This window comes from Coregonus clupeaformis, unplaced genomic scaffold, assembly GCF_020615455.1.
Source record: "Coregonus clupeaformis isolate EN_2021a unplaced genomic scaffold, ASM2061545v1 scaf0382, whole genome shotgun sequence".
Classification (NCBI taxonomy): Eukaryota; Metazoa; Chordata; class Actinopteri; order Salmoniformes; family Salmonidae; genus Coregonus; species Coregonus clupeaformis.
Window position 1 is genome coordinate 336762 of NW_025533837.1, and position 17435 is coordinate 354196.

Consider the following 17435-nt stretch of genomic DNA (forward strand, 5'->3'; position numbering starts at 1 on the left):
CTGAGGTCCTTGATGATCTAGTTGGCCTTCCTATGACACTCGTTGCTGTAGATGTCCTGGAGGGCAGGCAGTGTGCCCCCGGTGAAGCGTTCGGCTGACTGCACCACCCTCTGGAGAGCCATGCTGTTGCGGGCAGTGCAGTTGCCGTACCAGGCGGTGAAACAGCCCTACAGTATGCTGTCGATGGTGCATCTGTAGAAGTGCGTGAGGGTCTTAGGAGCCATGCCGAATTTCTTCAGCTTCCTGTTTCGCCTTCTTCACCATTCTGTTGGTATGGAGAAACCACTCTGCCAGGGCACTAACCTCCTCCCTCTCATTGTTGTTGGTGATCAGACCTAACACTGTTGTGTCATCAGCAAACTGAAAGATTTGGAATTGTGCAAAGCCAGGCTGTCATGGGTGAACAGGGAGTACAGGAGGGGGCTGAGCACACACCCCTGGGGGGCCCCCGTGTTGAGGATCAGTGTTGTTGCCTACCCTCACCAGCTTGGGGCGACCCGTCAGGAAGTCTAGAACCCAATTGCACAGGGAGGGGTTCAGTCCCAGGGATTATGGTGTTGAAAGCCGAGCAGTTGTCGATGAATAGCATTCTCACATAGGCATTCCTCTTGTTCAGATGGGATAGGGAGATGTGCAGTGCAGTGGCTATTATGTCATCCGTGGACCTGTTGGGGCGGTATGCAAATTATAGTGGGTTGAGGGTGTCGCGTAAGTTGGAGGTGATATGAACCTTTGATTGGCTTTCTCAAAGCACTTCATGATGACAGAAGTGAGTGCTACGGGGTCATTTGGTTCAGTTACCTTCGCTTGCTTGGGTACCGGGACAATGGTGGACAACAGACTGGGAGATATAGAATACGTCTGTAAAAACTCCAGCCAGCTCTGAGAATGTGGCTTGGGATGCCATACGGGTTAACACACTTGAAAGTCTTACTCACGTCGGCCACGGAGATCGAGAGCCCAAAGTCCTCGTTGCATTTTACCTAATGAAACCCATAGTGGGTGGTAACTGGTTGCATTTTACCTAATGAAACCCATAGCAAAGTGGTACTGTAACGCTTTACGCTACTTCTAACCCAATAAGGATGATGGACTGTAACAATGCCCGGTTATCTCATGTTCACAAATGTAGCATTTTACCCATAGTGGGTGGTAACTGGTAGCTCCTCTGTAGCTCAACTGGTAGAGCATGGCGCTTGTAACGCCAGGGTAGTGGGTTCGATTCCCGGGACCACCCATACGTAAAAATGTATGCGCACATGACTGTAAGTCGCTTTGGATAAAAGCGTCTGCTAAATGGCTTATTATACTTATTTTATTATAACTGTAACAAAAGGCCTACAAGTTTAAGAGATGGCATGTTACCCCAGGAAACCCAATTTGGGTGGTAACTGTAAAAAGTCTATACTTTACCCCAGGATACCCATTATTGGTGGTATCTATAGAAACAAGGTAGCTTTTATTCACATCAGGGGATTTTACCCGAAAAGTGTCAGCCTATTTGCAACGCACCTCCTTGTTATTAGATTTTCCATTGTTGCCTTTGTGTGTTGCACTTGCATTCGGTAGTGTCTATGAATCACATGATTATGAAGGCATTCATGTATACAAGTGTGTATTCTTATTTAGAATGTGTGTAGTTCTGTCCTTGTGATGTACTTATCTATTAATGTTCTGTATTATGTCATGTTTTATGATTTGTGTGGACCCCGGGAAGAGAAGCTAATGGGGATCCTAATGAAACACTACATTTACTATTCAAGTACTTAATACTGAATCAGTGATGTGATGTGATCCTCTGTAGCTCAATTGGTAGAGCATGGCGCTTGTAACGCCAGGGTAGTGGGTTCGATCCCTGGGACCACCCATACGTAAAAATGTATGCACGCATGACTGTAAGTCGCTTTGGATAAAAGCGTCTACTAAATGGCATATTATTATTATGTGATGTGAAAATCAGATATTACTACGTGAGTCTTAATGTCCAACTCCTAATGAGATGATTAATGAACAGTTTATACATCCAGGTTTAAGCTTCTTGTTACATATTGCAACTCTAGTACAACTTTAACATCTTTCAACGTGACGGTATTTATACAGTGCCTTGCAAAAGTATTCACCCCCCTTGGCGTTCTTCCTATTTTGTTGCATTACAACCTGTAATTTAAATTGATTTTTATTTGGATTTCATGTAATGGACATACACGAAATAGTCCAAATTGGGGAAGTGAAATGAAAAAAATAACTTATTTCAAAGAATTCTAAAAAATAAATAACGGAAAAGTGAGGCGTGCGTATGTACTCACCCCCTTTGCTATGAAGCCCCTAAATAAGATCTGGTGCAACCAATTACCTTCAGAAGTCACATAATTAGTTAAATAAAGTCCACCTGTGTGAAATCTAAGTGTCACATGATGATCAGGGTTGGGTTATAAAAAAATATCAGAAACTTTCAACATCCCACGGAGCACCATTAAATCCATTATTAAAAAATGGAAAGAATATGGCACCACAACAAACCTGCCAAGAGAGGGCCGCCCACCAAAACTCACAGACCAGGCAAGGAGGGCATTAATCAGAGAGGCAACAAAGAGACCAAAGATAACCCTGAAGGAGCTGCAAAGCTCCACAGTGGAGATTGGAGTATCTGTCCATATGACTACTTTAAGCCGTACACTCCACAGAGCTGGGCTTCACGGAAGAGTGGCCAGAAAAAAGCCATTGCTTAAAAAACTGGTCAGAATTGAAGGATGATGGATGGCACTAAATACAGGGAAATTCTTGAGGGAAACCTGTTTCAGTCTTCCAGAGATTTGAGACTGGGACGAAGGTTCACCTTCCAGCATTACAATAACCCTAAGCATGCTGGTAAAGCAACACTTGAGTGGTTTAAGGGGAAACATTTACATGTCTTGGAATGGCCTAGGCAAAGCCCAGACCTCAATCCAATTGAGAATCTGTGGTATGACTTAAAGATTGCTGTACACCAGCGGAACCCATCCAACTTGAAGGAGCTGGAGCAGTTTTGCCTTGAAGAATGGGCAAAAATCCCAGTGGCTAGATGTGCCAAGCTTATAGCGACATGCCCCAAGAGACTTGCAGCTGTAATTGCTGCAAAAGGTGGCTCTACAAAGTATTGACTTTGAGGGGATGAATAGTTATGCACGCTCAAGTTTTCAGTTTTTTTTGTCTTATTTCTTGTTTGTTTCACAATAAAAAATATTTTGCATCTTCAAAATGTTAGGCATGTTGTGTAAATCAAATGATACAAACCCCCAAAAAATATATTTTAATTCCAAGTTGTAAGGCAACAAAATAGGAAAAATGCCAAGGGGGGTGAATACTTTCGCAAGTCACTGTATGTTTCTTTGATGCCATTCCATTTGCTCTGTTCTGGCCATTATTATGAGCCATCCTCCCCTCAGCAGCCTCCACTGATTATCATATTTCTCCAATGCCAAATCAGTGTGTCTTGTTTGCAACGAAACTGTCCCTGTTTGCAAATAATTAAATCGGAGACTTCATTGGGAATTTGAGCATGGTATTTTCAAAAGTTAGGCCTACCTTTCCACCCCAGACATAGACCTACCGACGGAGAAAAATGTAAGCTTTAACTGCTGGCTAGTCTTCTTACATGGATGGCTTAAACTAATGAGAGAAGGTCACAAGTGTTTCCCTAAAAGCTGTCTGGGTTTAAACATCTTCTATTGTACAGAAAGTGAACAGCTTAATCAGTTGATAGTGGCAGAATTAGATTACTTCCCAAGCAAAGTCAGATATCCCCATATGAATCGTCTTTGCCGGGTATTTTTTTCAGCTTGTTTCTAGCCTAAAGCATCGTGGACCAAAAGCAATGTTATAGATAAAAAAAAAATCAAAATCTTTAGCTAACAAAGGGTAGGTCTGTGCTTTTTGCCATTTTCTTTAATAATAGGTAGGCCTATACCCTCTCATGCCCCCTCAATTCGAGTCTTGGTTGTAACTTGGTTGCCCTTCACTGACACAGAGGTATTTAAAGCATGGTGGGTGAAGGAATTGACAGGCAAATCTATGGATATAGCAGCCTACAGCCTAACTTCGTCTGTCAAACAGGTAGACCTCTTATTTCTTAAATAGGAAGAAATACTGTATGTGTCTTTAGAAGAAAACTAAAAAACAGATAACCCCTTGATGTAAAATGGGACCATGTCAATGTTTATGAGTTCCAGACTTGGCAAGGTGAGCTAAGTTTGGGCAGTGTGCATAGTCATAGGAGCATCAATCGCCCCTGAGTTTAAGTGTGCGACCTTGGTGAGTCATAGTCATAGGAGTCTCAACCACCCCTGAGTTGAAGTGTGTGACCTAGGTGAGTGATAGGAGTCTCAACCACATTTGAGTTGAAGTGTGTGACCTTGGTGATTCATAGGAGTCTCAACCACCCCTGAGTTTAAGTGTGTGACCTAGGTGAGTCATAGGAGTCTCAACTGCCCCTGAGTTGATGTGTGTGACATTGGTCAGTCATAGTCATAGGAGTCTCAACCCGCCCTGAGTCATAGTCATAGGAGTCTCAACCACCCCTGAGTCATAGTCATAGGAGTCTCAACCACCCCTGAGTCATAGTCATAGGAGTCTCAACCACCCCTGAGTTGATGTGTGTGACCTTGGTGAGTCATAGTCATAGGAGCCTCAACCCGCCCTGAGTCATAGTCATAGGAGCCTCAACCCGCCCTGAGTCATAGTCATAGGAGTCTCAACCATCCCTGAGTTGATGTGTGTGACATTGGTCAGTCATAGTCATAGGAGTCTCAACTGCCCCTCCATTTTCGTGAATTAACACGATGTGCAATTTTCATCCGTCTTATTGTCCGTATTTCACTTTATCCAATGCGGTATTCCCCAGACACATGTAATATAGTATTTACTGTATGTGAATATTCTAGGCTGCATGCTGAGTGGAAGGTAATTCATTAAACTACTGGGGGGATGTATTATAGACACTACGATAGTCAGTGATTGTATAGATCATTGTGAATGCAAGGCTCGAGCATAACTATAATTTATCCAATTGGATTTCTTAGTTGCTTACACAGGAAATAGACTTCTCACTTCTTCCTTCTCCATACTAACTACCAGATGTATCTCTATGGACACCAGAGATACATCCCAAATGGTACCCTATTCCCTATATAGTGTACTGGCTCTGGTCAAAAGTAGTGCACTATGCAACCCCAGTTTGGCAAAACCTGGGCACTGTGACCGCGATCTTGAGAATATTCGCTGAGTCATTGCTTTGAGTGGTTTAGGTTGTATTTCTGAAATAAAGACTTCACTGTGTTGTATAATTATAATTGGGGCAGCTTTCTGTTTCTGTGCTATTGCCACCCTGAAGGCCCTGTTTTTTTCTGATTGTTTTTTGGGGGATTGGGCTGTGTTACTGTACCTTCTCTGGGAAGTTTCCATTCTGGTCATTAGACTGTGGCATGAAGGACGCTGTGAGAGGAAAGAGAGAGTGGGAAAGAGAGGGGAGGAAAGAGAGGGAGGAAAGAGAGGGAGGAAAGAGAGGGAGGAAAGAGAGGGAGGAAAGAGATGGGAGGAAAGAGAGGGAGGAAAGAGAGGGGAGGAAAGAGAGGGAGGAAAGAAAGGGGAGGAAAGAGAGGGAGGAAAGAGAGGGGAGGAAAGAGATGGAGAGAAGAGAGGGGAGGAAATAGAGGGAGGAAAGAGAGGGGAGGAAAGAGAGGGAGGAACGAGAGGGAGAAAAAAGAGGGAGAAAGGAGAGGGGAGGAAAGAGAGGGAGAAAAAATTGGGGAGGAAAGAGAGAGGAGGAAAGAGAGGGAGAAAAGAGAGGGAGGAAAGAGATGGAGGAAATTGGGGGAGGAAAGAGAGGGAGGAAAGAGAGGGGAGGAAAGAGAGGGGAGGAAAGAGAGGGAGGAAAGAGAGGGGAGGAAAGAGAGGGGAGGAAAGAGAGGGAGGAAAGAGAGGGGAGGAAAGAGAGGGAGAAAAAAGAGGGGAGGAAAGAGAGGGGGGGAAAGAGAGGGTGGAAAGAGAGGGAGAAAAGAGAGGGAGGAAAGAGATGGAGGAAAGTGAGGGGAGGAAAGAGATGGAGGAAAGAGAGGGGAGGAAAGAGAGGGAGGAAAGAGATGGGAGGAAAGTGAGGGAGGAAAGAGAGGGAGGAAAGAGAGGGGAGGAAAGAAAAGGAGGAAAGAGAGGGAGGAAAGAGATGGAAGAAAGAGAGGGAGGAAAGAGATGGAGGAAAGAGAGGGAGGAAAGAGAGGGAGGAAAGAGAGGGAGGAAAGAGAGGGAGAAAAACGAGGGAGAAAAGAGAGGGGAGGAAAGAGAGGGAGGAAAGAGAGGGAGGAAAGAGAGGGAGGAAAGAGAGGGGAGGAAAGAGAGGGGAAGAAAGAGAGGGAGGAAAGAGATGGAGGAAAGAGAGGGAGGAAAGAGAGGGGAAGAAAGAGAGGGAGGAAAGAGATGGAGGAAAGAGATGGAGGAAAGAGAGGGGAGGAAAGAGAGGGGAGGAAAGAGAGGGAGGAAAGAGAGGGAGAAAAGAGAGGGGGGGAAAGAAAGGGAGGAAAGAGAGGGAGGAAAGAGAGGAAGGAAAGAGAGGGGGGAAAGAGAGGGCGGAAAGAGAGGGGAGGAAAGAGAGCGGGGAAAGAGAGGGAGGAAAGAGAAGGGGGAAAGAGAGGGGGGAAAGAGAGGGAGGAAAGAGAGGGAGGAAAGAGAAGGGGGAAAGAGAGGGGGGAAAGAGAGTGAAGAAAAGGAGAATTGAGCTCTGTTCATTTTTCGACTCATGTAACAGGACATATATGCTCATGTTCTGAAGCTCCACGGTAGATTAATAAAGGAAGCTCTTATATTTATTGTGTAGTTCTAAACACAGTGAATGATAGACATGGAGATGTATGGATGATATCCGTCACCGTAACACATCATGCAGACTACTGCGTGCATAAAGAACATAACATGTGTTGGAAGTTATAAGAGGATATGAAGAGTATAACATTATCTGGAGTAGTAGTGGTATCAGTATTAGTCGGAGTAGTAGTGGTATCAGTATTAGTCGGAGTAGTAGTGGTGTCAGTATTAGTCGGAGTAGTAGTGGTATCAGTATTAGTCGGAGTAGTAGTGGTATCAGTATTAGTCGGAGTAGTAGTGGTATCAGTATTAGTCGGAGTAGTAGTGGTGTCAGTATTAGTCGGAGTAGTAGTGGTATCAGTATTAGTCGGAGTAGTAGTGGTATCAGTATTAGTCGGAGTAGTAGTGGTATCAGTATTAGTCGGAGTAGTAGTGGTGTCAGTATTAGTCGGAGTAGTAGTGGTGTCAGTATTAGTCGGAGTAGTAGTGGTGTCAGTATTAGTCGGAGTAGTAGTGGTATCAGTATTAGTCGGAGTAGTAGTGGTGTCAGTATTAGTCGGAGTAGTAGTGGTATCAGTATTAGTCAGAGTAGTAGTGGTATCAGTATTAGTCGGAGTAGTAGTGGTGTCAGTATTAGTCGGAGTAGTAGTGGTATCAGTATTAGTCGGAGTAGTAGTGGTGTCAGTATTAGTCGGAGTAGTAGTGGTGTCAGTATTAGTCGGAGTAGTAGTGATGTCAGTATTAGTCGGAGTAGTAGTGGTGTCAGTATTAGTCGGAGTAGTAGTGGTATCAGTATTAGTCGGAGTAGTAGTGGTATCAGTATTAGTCGGAGTAGTAGTGGTGTCAGTATTAGTCGGAGTAGTAGTGGTATCAGTATTAGTCGGAGTAGTAGTGGTATCAGTATTAGTCGGAGTAGTAGTGGTATCAGTATTAGTCGGAGTAGTAGTGGTGTCAGTATTAGTCGGAGTAGTAGTGGTGTCAGTATTAGTCGGAGTAGTAGTGGTGTCAGTATTAGTCGGAGTAGTAGTGATGTCAGTATTAGTCGGAGTAGTAGTGGTGTCAGTATTAGTCGGAGTAGTAGTGGTATCAGTATTAGTCGGAGTAGTAGTGGTGTCAGTATTAGTCGGAGTAGTAGTGGTGTCAGTATTAGTCGGAGTAGTAGTGGTATCAGTATTAGTCGGAGTAGTAGTGGTGTCAGTATTAGTCGGAGTAGTAGTGGTGTCAGTATTAGTCGGAGTAGTAGTGGTGTCAGTATTAGTCGGAGTAGTAGTGGTGTCAGTATTAGTCGGAGTAGTAGTGGTGTCAGTATTAGTCGGAGTAGTAGTGGTGTCAGTATTAGTTGGAGTAGTAGTGGTGTCAGTATTAGTCGGAGTAGTAGTGGTATCAGTATTAGTCGGAGTAGTAGTGGTGTCAGTATTAGTCGGAGTAGTAGTGGTATCAGTATTAGTCGGAGTAGTAGTGGTGTCAGTATTAGTCGGAGTAGTAGTGGTGTCAGTATTAGTCGGAGTAGTAGTGGTGTCAGTATTAGTCGGAGTAGTAGTGATGTCAGTATTAGTTGGAGTAGTAGTGGTGTCAGTATTAGTCGGAGTAGTAGTGGTGTCAGTATTAGTTGGAGTAGTAGTGGTGTCAGTATTAGTCGGAGTAGTAGTGGTATCAGTATTAGTCGGAGTAGTAGTGGTGTCAGTATTAGTCGGAGTAGTAGTGGTATCAGTATTAGTCGGAGTAGTAGTGGTATCAATATTAGTCGGAGTAGTAGTGATGTCAGTATTAGTCGGAGTAGTAGTGATGTCAGTATTAGTCAGAGTAGTAGTGATGTCAGTATTAGTCGGAGTAGTAGTGGTGTCAGTATTAGTCGGAGTAGTAGTGGTTTCAGTATTAGTCGGAGTAGTAGTGGTGTCAGTATTAGTCGGAGTAGTAGTGGTGTCAGTATTAGTCGGAGTAGTAGTGGTATCAGTATTAGTCGGAGTAGTAGTGGTGTCAGTATTAGTCGGAGTAGTAGTGGTGTCAGTATTAGTCGGAGTAGTAGTGGTATCAGTATTAGTCAGAGTAGTAGTGGTATCAGTATTAGTCGGAGTAGTAGTGGTGTCAGTATTAGTCGGAGTAGTAGTGGTATCAGTATTAGTCGGAGTAGTAGTGGTATCAGTATTAGTCGGAGTAGTAGTGGTATCAGTATTAGTCGGAGTAGTAGTGGTGTCAGTATTAGTCGGAGTAGTAGTGGTGTCAGTATTAGTCGGAGTAGTAGTGGTGTCAGTATTAGTCGGAGTAGTAGTGATGTCAGTATTAGTCGGAGTAGTAGTGGTGTCAGTATTAGTCGGAGTAGTAGTGGTATCAGTATTAGTCGGAGTAGTAGTGGTATCAGTATTAGTCGGAGTAGTAGTGGTGTCAGTATTAGTCGGAGTAGTAGTGGTATCAGTATTAGTCGGAGTAGTAGTGGTACAGTATTAGTCGAGTAGTAGTGGTATCAGTATTAGTCGGAGTAGTAGTGGTGTCAGTATTAGTCGGAGTAGTAGTGGTGTCGGTATTAGTCGGAGTAGTAGTGGTGTCAGTATTAGTCGGAGTAGTAGTGATGTCAGTATTAGTCGGAGTAGTAGTGGTGTCAGTATTAGTCGGAGTAGTAGTGGTATCAGTATTAGTCGGAGTAGTAGTGGTGTCAGTATTAGTCGGAGTAGTAGTGGTGTCAGTATTAGTCGGAGTAGTAGTGGTATCAGTATTAGTCGGAGTAGTAGTGGTGTCAGTATTAGTCGGAGTAGTAGTGGTGTCAGTATTAGTCGGAGTAGTAGTGGTGTCAGTATTAGTCGGAGTAGTAGTGGTGTCAGTATTAGTCGGAGTAGTAGTGGTGTCAGTATTAATCGGAGTAGTAGTGGTGTCAGTATTAGTCGGAGTAGTAGTGGTTTCAGTATTAGTCGGAGTAGTAGTGGTGTCAGTATTAGTCGGAGTAGTAGTGGTATCAGTATTAGTCGGATAGTAGTGGTGTCAGTATTAGTCGGAGTAGTAGTGGTTTCAGTATTAGTCAGAGTAGTAGTGATGTCAGTATTAGTCGGAGTAGTAGTGGTGTCAGTATTAGTCGGAGTAGTAGTGGTGTCAGTATTAGTCGGAGTAGTAGTGGTGTCAGTATTAGTCGGAGTAGTAGTGGTGTCAGTATTAGTCGGAGTAGTAGTGGTGTCAGTATTAGTTGGAGTAGTAGTGGTGTCAGTATTAGTCGGAGTAGTAGTGATATCAGTATTAGTCGGAGTAGTAGTGGTATCAGTATTAGTCAGAGTGGTAGTGGTATCAGTATTAGTCGGAGTAGTAGTGGTATCAGTATTAGTCGGAGTAGTAGTGGTATCAGTATTAGTCGGAGTAGTAGTGGTATCAGTATTAGTCGGAGTAGTAGTGGTATCAGTATTAGTCGGAGTAGTAGTGGTATCAGTATTAGTCGGAGTAGTAGTGGTATCTCAGTATTAGTCGGAGTAGTAGTGGTATCAGTATTAGTCGGAGTAGTAGTGGTATCAGTATTAGTCGGAGTAGTAGTGGTATCAGTATTAGTCGGAGTAGTAGTGGTGTCAGTATTAGTCGGAGTAGTAGTGGTATCAGTATTAGTCGGAGTAGTAGTGGTATCAATATTAGTCGGAGTAGTAGTGGTATCAGTATTAGTCAGAGTAGTAGTGATGTCAGTATTAGTCGGAGTAGTAGTGATGTCAGTATTAGTCAGAGTAGTAGTGATGTCAGTATTAGTCGGAGTAGTAGTGGTGTCAGTATTAGTCGGAGTAGTAGTGGTATCAGTATTAGTCGGAGTAGTAGTGGTATCAGTATTAGTTGGAGTAGTAGTGGTGTCAGTATTAGTCGGAGTAGTAGTGGTATCAGTATTAGTCGGAGTAGTAGTGGTATCAGTATTAGTCGGAGTAGTAGTGGTATCAGTATTAGTCGGAGTAGTAGTGGTGTCAGTATTAGTCGGAGTAGTAGTGGTATCAGTATTAGTCGGAGTAGTAGTGGTATCAATATTAGTCGGAGTAGTAGTGATGTCAGTATTAGTCGGAGTAGTAGTGATGTCAGTATTAGTCAGAGTAGTAGTGATGTCAGTATTAGTCGGAGTAGTAGTGGTGTCAGTATTAGTTGGAGTAGTAGTGGTATCAGTATTAGTCGGAGTAGTAGTGGTATCAGTATTAGTCGGAGTAGTAGTGGTGTCAGTATTAGTCGGAGTAGTAGTGGTATCAGTATTAGTCGGAGTAGTAGTGGTATCAGTATTAGTCGGAGTAGTAGTGGTATCAGTATTAATCGGAGTAGTAGTGGTGTCAGTATTAGTCGGAGTAGTAGTGGTATCAGTATTAGTCGGAGTAGTAGTGGTATCAGTATTAGTCGGAGTAGTAGTGGTATCAGTATTAGTCGGAGTAGTAGTGGTGTCAGTATTAGTCGGAGTAGTAGTGGTGTCAGTATTAGTCGGAGTAGTAGTGGTGTCAGTATTAGTCGGAGTAGTAGTGGTATCAGTATTAGTCGGAGTAGTAGTGGTGTCAGTATTAGTCGGAGTAGTAGTGGTATCAGTATTAGTCAGAGTAGTAGTGGTATCAGTATTAGTCGGAGTAGTAGTGGTGTCAGTATTAGTCGGAGTAGTAGTGGTATCAGTATTAGTCGGAGTAGTAGTGGTATCAGTATTAGTCGGAGTAGTAGTGGTATCAGTATTAGTCGGAGTAGTAGTGGTGTCAGTATTAGTCGGAGTAGTAGTGGTGTCAGTATTAGTCGGAGTAGTAGTGGTGTCAGTATTAGTCGGAGTAGTAGTGATGTCAGTATTAGTCGGAGTAGTAGTGGTGTCAGTATTAGTCGGAGTAGTAGTGGTATCAGTATTAGTCGGAGTAGTAGTGGTGTCAGTATTAGTCGGAGTAGTAGTGGTGTCAGTATTAGTCGGAGTAGTAGTGGTATCAGTATTAGTCGGAGTAGTAGTGGTGTCAGTATTAGTCGGAGTAGTAGTGGTATCAGTATTAGTCGGAGTAGTAGTGGTGTCAGTATTAGTCGGAGTAGTAGTGGTGTCAGTATTAGTCGGAGTAGTAGTGGTGTCAGTATTAGTCGGAGTAGTAGTGGTGTCAGTATTAGTCGGAGTAGTAGTGGTGTCAGTATTAGTCGGAGTAGTAGTGGTGTCAGTATTAGTCGGAGTAGTAGTGGTGTCAGTATTAGTTGGAGTAGTAGTGGTGTCAGTATTAGTCGGAGTAGTAGTGGTATCAGTATTAGTCGGAGTAGTAGTGGTGTCAGTATTAGTCGGAGTAGTAGTGGTATCAGTATTAGTCAGAGTAGTAGTGGTATCAGTATTAGCCGGAGTAGTAGTGGTGTCAGTATTAGTCGGAGTAGTAGTGGTGTCAGTATTAGTCGGAGTAGTAGTGGTGTCAGTATTAGTCGGAGTAGTAGTGGTGTCAGTATTAGTCGGAGTAGTAGTGATGTCAGTATTAGTTGGAGTAGTAGTGGTGTCAGTATTAGTCGGAGTAGTAGTGGTGTCAGTATTAGTTGGAGTAGTAGTGGTGTCAGTATTAGTCGGAGTAGTAGTGGTATCAGTATTAGTCGGAGTAGTAGTGGTGTCAGTATTAGTCGGAGTAGTAGTGGTATCAGTATTAGTCGGAGTAGTAGTGGTATCAATATTAGTCGGAGTAGTAGTGATGTCAGTATTAGTCGGAGTAGTAGTGATGTCAGTATTAGTCAGAGTAGTAGTGATGTCAGTATTAGTCGGAGTAGTAGTGGTGTCAGTATTAGTCGGAGTAGTAGTGGTTTCAGTATTAGTCGGAGTAGTAGTGGTGTCAGTATTAGTCGGAGTAGTAGTGGTGTCAGTATTAGTCGGAGTAGTAGTGGTATCAGTATTAGTCGGAGTAGTAGTGGTGTCAGTATTAGTCGGAGTAGTAGTGGTGTCAGTATTAGTCGGAGTAGTAGTGGTGTCAGTATTAGTCGGAGTAGTAGTGATGTCAGTATTAGTCGGAGTAGTAGTGATGTCAGTATTAGTCGGAGTAGTAGTGGTATCAGTATTAGTCGGAGTAGTAGTGGTATCAGTATTAGTCGGAGTAGTAGTGGTATCAATATTAGTCGGAGTAGTAGTGATGTCAGCATTAGTCGGAGTAGTAGTGATGTCAGTATTAGTCAGAGTAGTAGTGATGTCAGTATTAGTCGGAGTAGTAGTGGTGTCAGTATTAGTCGGAGTAGTAGTGGTTTCAGTATTAGTCGGAGTAGTAGTGGTGTCAGTATTAGTCGGAGTAGTAGTGGTATCAGTATTAGTCGGAGTAGTAGTGGTGTCAGTATTAGTCGGAGTAGTAGTGGTTTCAGTATTAGTCAGAGTAGTAGTGATGTCAGTATTAGTCGGAGTAGTAGTGGTGTCAGTATTAGTCGGAGTAGTAGTGGTGTCAGTATTAGTCGGAGTAGTAGTGGTGTCAGTATTAGTCGGAGTAGTAGTGGTGTCAGTATTAGTCGGAGTAGTAGTGGTGTCAGTATTAGTTGGAGTAGTAGTGGTGTCAGTATTAGTCGGAGTAGTAGTGGTATCAGTATTAGTCGGAGTAGTAGTGGTATCAGTATTAGTCAGAGTAGTAGTGGTATCAGTATTAGTCGGAGTAGTAGTGGTATCAGTATTAGTCGGAGTAGTAGTGGTATCAGTATTAGTCGGAGTAGTAGTGGTATCAGTATTAGTCGGAGTAGTAGTGGTATCAGTATTAGTCGGAGTAGTAGTTGTATCAGTATTAGTCGGAGTAGTAGTGGTATCAGTATTAGTCGGAGTAGTAGTGGTTTCAGTATTAGTCGGAGTAGTAGTGGTATCAGTATTAGTCGGAGTAGTAGTGGTATCAGTATTAGTCGGAGTAGTAGTGGTATCAGTATTAGTCGGAGTAGTAGTGGTGTCAGTATTAGTCGGAGTAGTAGTGGTATCAGTATTAGTCGGAGTAGTAGTGGTATCAATATTAGTCGGAGTAGTAGTGGTATCAGTATTAGTCGGAGTAGTAGTGATGTCAGTATTAGTCGGAGTAGTAGTGATGTCAGTATTAGTCAGAGTAGTAGTGATGTCAGTATTAGTCGGAGTAGTAGTGGTGTCAGTATTAGTCGGAGTAGTAGTGGTATCAGTATTAGTCGGAGTAGTAGTGGTATCAGTATTAGTTGGAGTAGTAGTGGTGTCAGTATTAGTCGGAGTAGTAGTGGTATCAGTATTAGTCGGAGTAGTAGTGGTATCAGTATTAGTCGGAGTAGTAGTGGTATCAGTATTAGTCGGAGTAGTAGTGGTGTCAGTATTAGTCGGAGTAGTAGTGGTATCAGTATTAGTCGGAGTAGTAGTGGTATCAATATTAGTCGGAGTAGTAGTGATGTCAGTATTAGTCGGAGTAGTAGTGATGTCAGTATTAGTCAGAGTAGTAGTGATGTCAGTATTAGTCGGAGTAGTAGTGGTGTCAGTATTAGTTGGAGTAGTAGTGGTGTCAGTATTAGTCGGAGTAGTAGTGGTATCAGTATTAGTCGGAGTAGTAGTGGTGTCAGTATTAGTCGGAGTAGTAGTGGTATCAGTATTAGTCGGAGTAGTAGTGGTATCAATATTAGTCGGAGTAGTAGTGGTATCAGTATTAGTCGGAGTAGTAGTGATGTCAGTATTAGTCGGAGTAGTAGTGATGTCAGTATTAGTCAGAGTAGTAGTGATGTCAGTATTAGTCGGAGTAGTAGTGGTGTCAGTATTAGTCGGAGTAGTAGTGGTATCAGTATTAGTCGGAGTAGTAGTGATGTCAGTATTAGTTGGAGTAGTAGTGGTGTCAGTATTAGTCGGAGTAGTAGTGGTATCAGTATTAGTCGGAGTAGTAGTGGTGTCAGTATTAGTCGGAGTAGTAGTGGTATCAGTATTAGTCGGAGTAGTAGTGGTATCAATATTAGTCTGAGTAGTAGTGGTATCAGTATTAGTCGGAGTAGTAGTGGTGTCAGTATTAGTCGGAGTAGTAGTGGTGTCAGTATTAGTCGGAGTAGTAGTGGTGTCAGTATTAGTCGGAGTAGTAGTGATGTCAGTATTAGTCGGAGTAGTAGTGATGTCAGTATTAGTCGGAGTAGTAGTGATGTCAGTATTAGTCAGAGTAGTAGTGATGTCAGTATTAGTCGGAGTAGTAGTGGTGTCAGTATTAGTCGGAGTAGTAGTGATGTCAGTATTAGTCAGAGTAGTAGTGATGTCAGTATTATTCGGAGTAGTAGTGGTGTCAGTATTAGTCGGAGTAGTAGTACTAATCGTATTGACTCCATCAATAACACAACAATAAACCAGTTTATGATTGGAGACCTCACCAACAGTGATGCGCCGATGCCGTGGCGACCTGTCCTCCTCCGGGGTGTGGTCAGGGCTCTGATTGGATAAGGAGTGATTGGAGAAGGTGTGGCTTCTAGGAATGGTCACAGTGGTGGCCCCACCCAGACGGCAGGAACGAGCTGCTCCAGGTTTCTACAGTAACCATCCAAAAATATAACATACATATGCAATTCTTTAAACCAAAAAGGAAACACAAAGTGTACACTTGCACATTCCCTGTCTTGGATTTAACAGCATTGGATTGGTGTAAACGTTAGCTGGAGGCAGATTCCACCAATGTTAAATCCATGACAGGGAGTCTACAAGTTGGAAGGAAGGGTGGGTAATCAGGACACGATGTTTTCCCTGTAGACATCCATGATCTTAGACACCTCATACTCTCTTAACAACTGAGACACACAGGAGCATAAAACAAGCGCATTATTTTGGTGAATTAACTAACTCAACAGAGAGAGACCTCTGTAGTCCTCATCATCGGTGCCTCTAAACTAAAGGAATCAAATCAAATCAAATTACAGCCAACCCTTACTTACCTCATTCATTCATTCATTCATTATTAAGCTAAATTGGAAATGTTGTTCTGCAGACATACTACTAAGAAAGGTTAGCTTATTGAAGAAGTGAATGTTTACAAGAAATTTTCCAAAGCTTGTGATTGATTATGCACGAAGGTCAAATGACCATTCAAGATCGGGACGGGAGCGACTATGGTTTTTCTACAATCGATCATAACAATCAAACAATCAATCAATCAAATTTTATTTATAAAGCCCTTTTTACATCAGCAGATGTCACAAAGTGCTTATACAGAAACCCAGCCTAAAACCCCAGATGTAGAAGCACGGTGGTTAGGAAAAACTCCCTAGAAAGACAGAAACCTAGGAAGAAACCTAGAGAGGAACCAGTCTCTGAGGGGTGGCCAGTCCTCTTCTGGCTGTGCCGGGTGGAGATTATAACAGTACATGGCCATTAAGGCCAGAATTTTCTCCAAGACGTTCATAGATGACCAGCAGGGTCAAATAATAATCACAGTGGTTGTAGAGGTTGCAACAGGTCAGTACATCAAGAGTAAATGTCAGTTGGCTTTTCATAGCCGGGCATTTAGAGGTTGAAACAGCAGGTGCGGTAAAGAGAGAGAGTTGAAAACAGCAGGTCCGGGACAAGGTAGTACGTCCGGTGAACAGGTCAGGGTTCCATAGCCGCAGGCAGAAGAGTGGAAACTGGAGCAGCAGCACAACCAGGTGGACTGGGGACAGCCAGGAGTCATCAGGCCAGGTAGTCCTGAGGCATGGTCCTAGGGCTCAGGTCCTCCGGGATGGGAGGGAGAGATGGAGAGAGAGAGAATTAGAGGGACCATACTTCAATTCAAACAGGACACCAGATAAGACAGGAGAATAACACCAGATATAACAGACTGACCCTAGCCCCCCGACACATAGACTATTGCAGCATAGATACTGGAGGCTGAGACGGGGGTCGGAAGACACTGTGGCCCCGTCCGACGATACCCCCGTACAGGGCCAACCAGGCAAGGAGACAAGGCTGAGTATAGCCCACGAAGATCTCCTCCACTGCACGAGCCCGAGGGGGCGACAAACCAGACAGAAAGATCACGTCAGTGACTCAACCCACTCAAGTGACGCACCCCTCCTAGGGACGGCATGGAAAGCACCAGTAAGCCAGTGACTCAGCCCCCGTAATAGGGTCAGAGGCAGAGAATCCTAATGGAGAGAGGGGAGCCGGCCAGGCAGAGACAGCAAGGGCGGTTTGTTGCTCCAGTGCCTTTCCGTTCACCTTCACACCCCTGGGCCAGACTACACTCAATCATAGGACCTACTGCTTGGTTTGGTTCAGTAGTATCTATGTAACCAGGCCAGCCCAGTACAGCTTGGTTTGGTTCAGTAGTGGATCGGTAACCAGGCCAGTCCAGTACAGCTTGGTTTGGTTCAGTAGTGGATCAGTAACCTGGCCAGTCCAGTACAGCTTGGTTTGGTTCAGTAGTAGCTATGTAACCAGGCCAGTCCAGTCCAGTACAGCTTGGTTTGGTTCAGTAGTGGATCGGTAACCAGGCCAGTCCAGTACAGCTTGGTTTGGTTCAGTAGTGGATCGGTAACCAGGCCAGTCCAGTACAGCTTGGTTTGGTTCAGTAGTGGATCGGTAACCAGGCCAGTCCAGTACAGCTTGGTTTGGTTCAGTAGTGGATCGGTAACCAGGCCAGTCCAGTACAGCTTGGTTTGGTTCAGTAGTGGATCGGTAACCAGGCCAGTCCAGTACAGCTTGGTTTGGTTCAGTAGTGGATCGGTAACCAGGCCAGTCCAGTACAGCTTGGTTTGGTTCA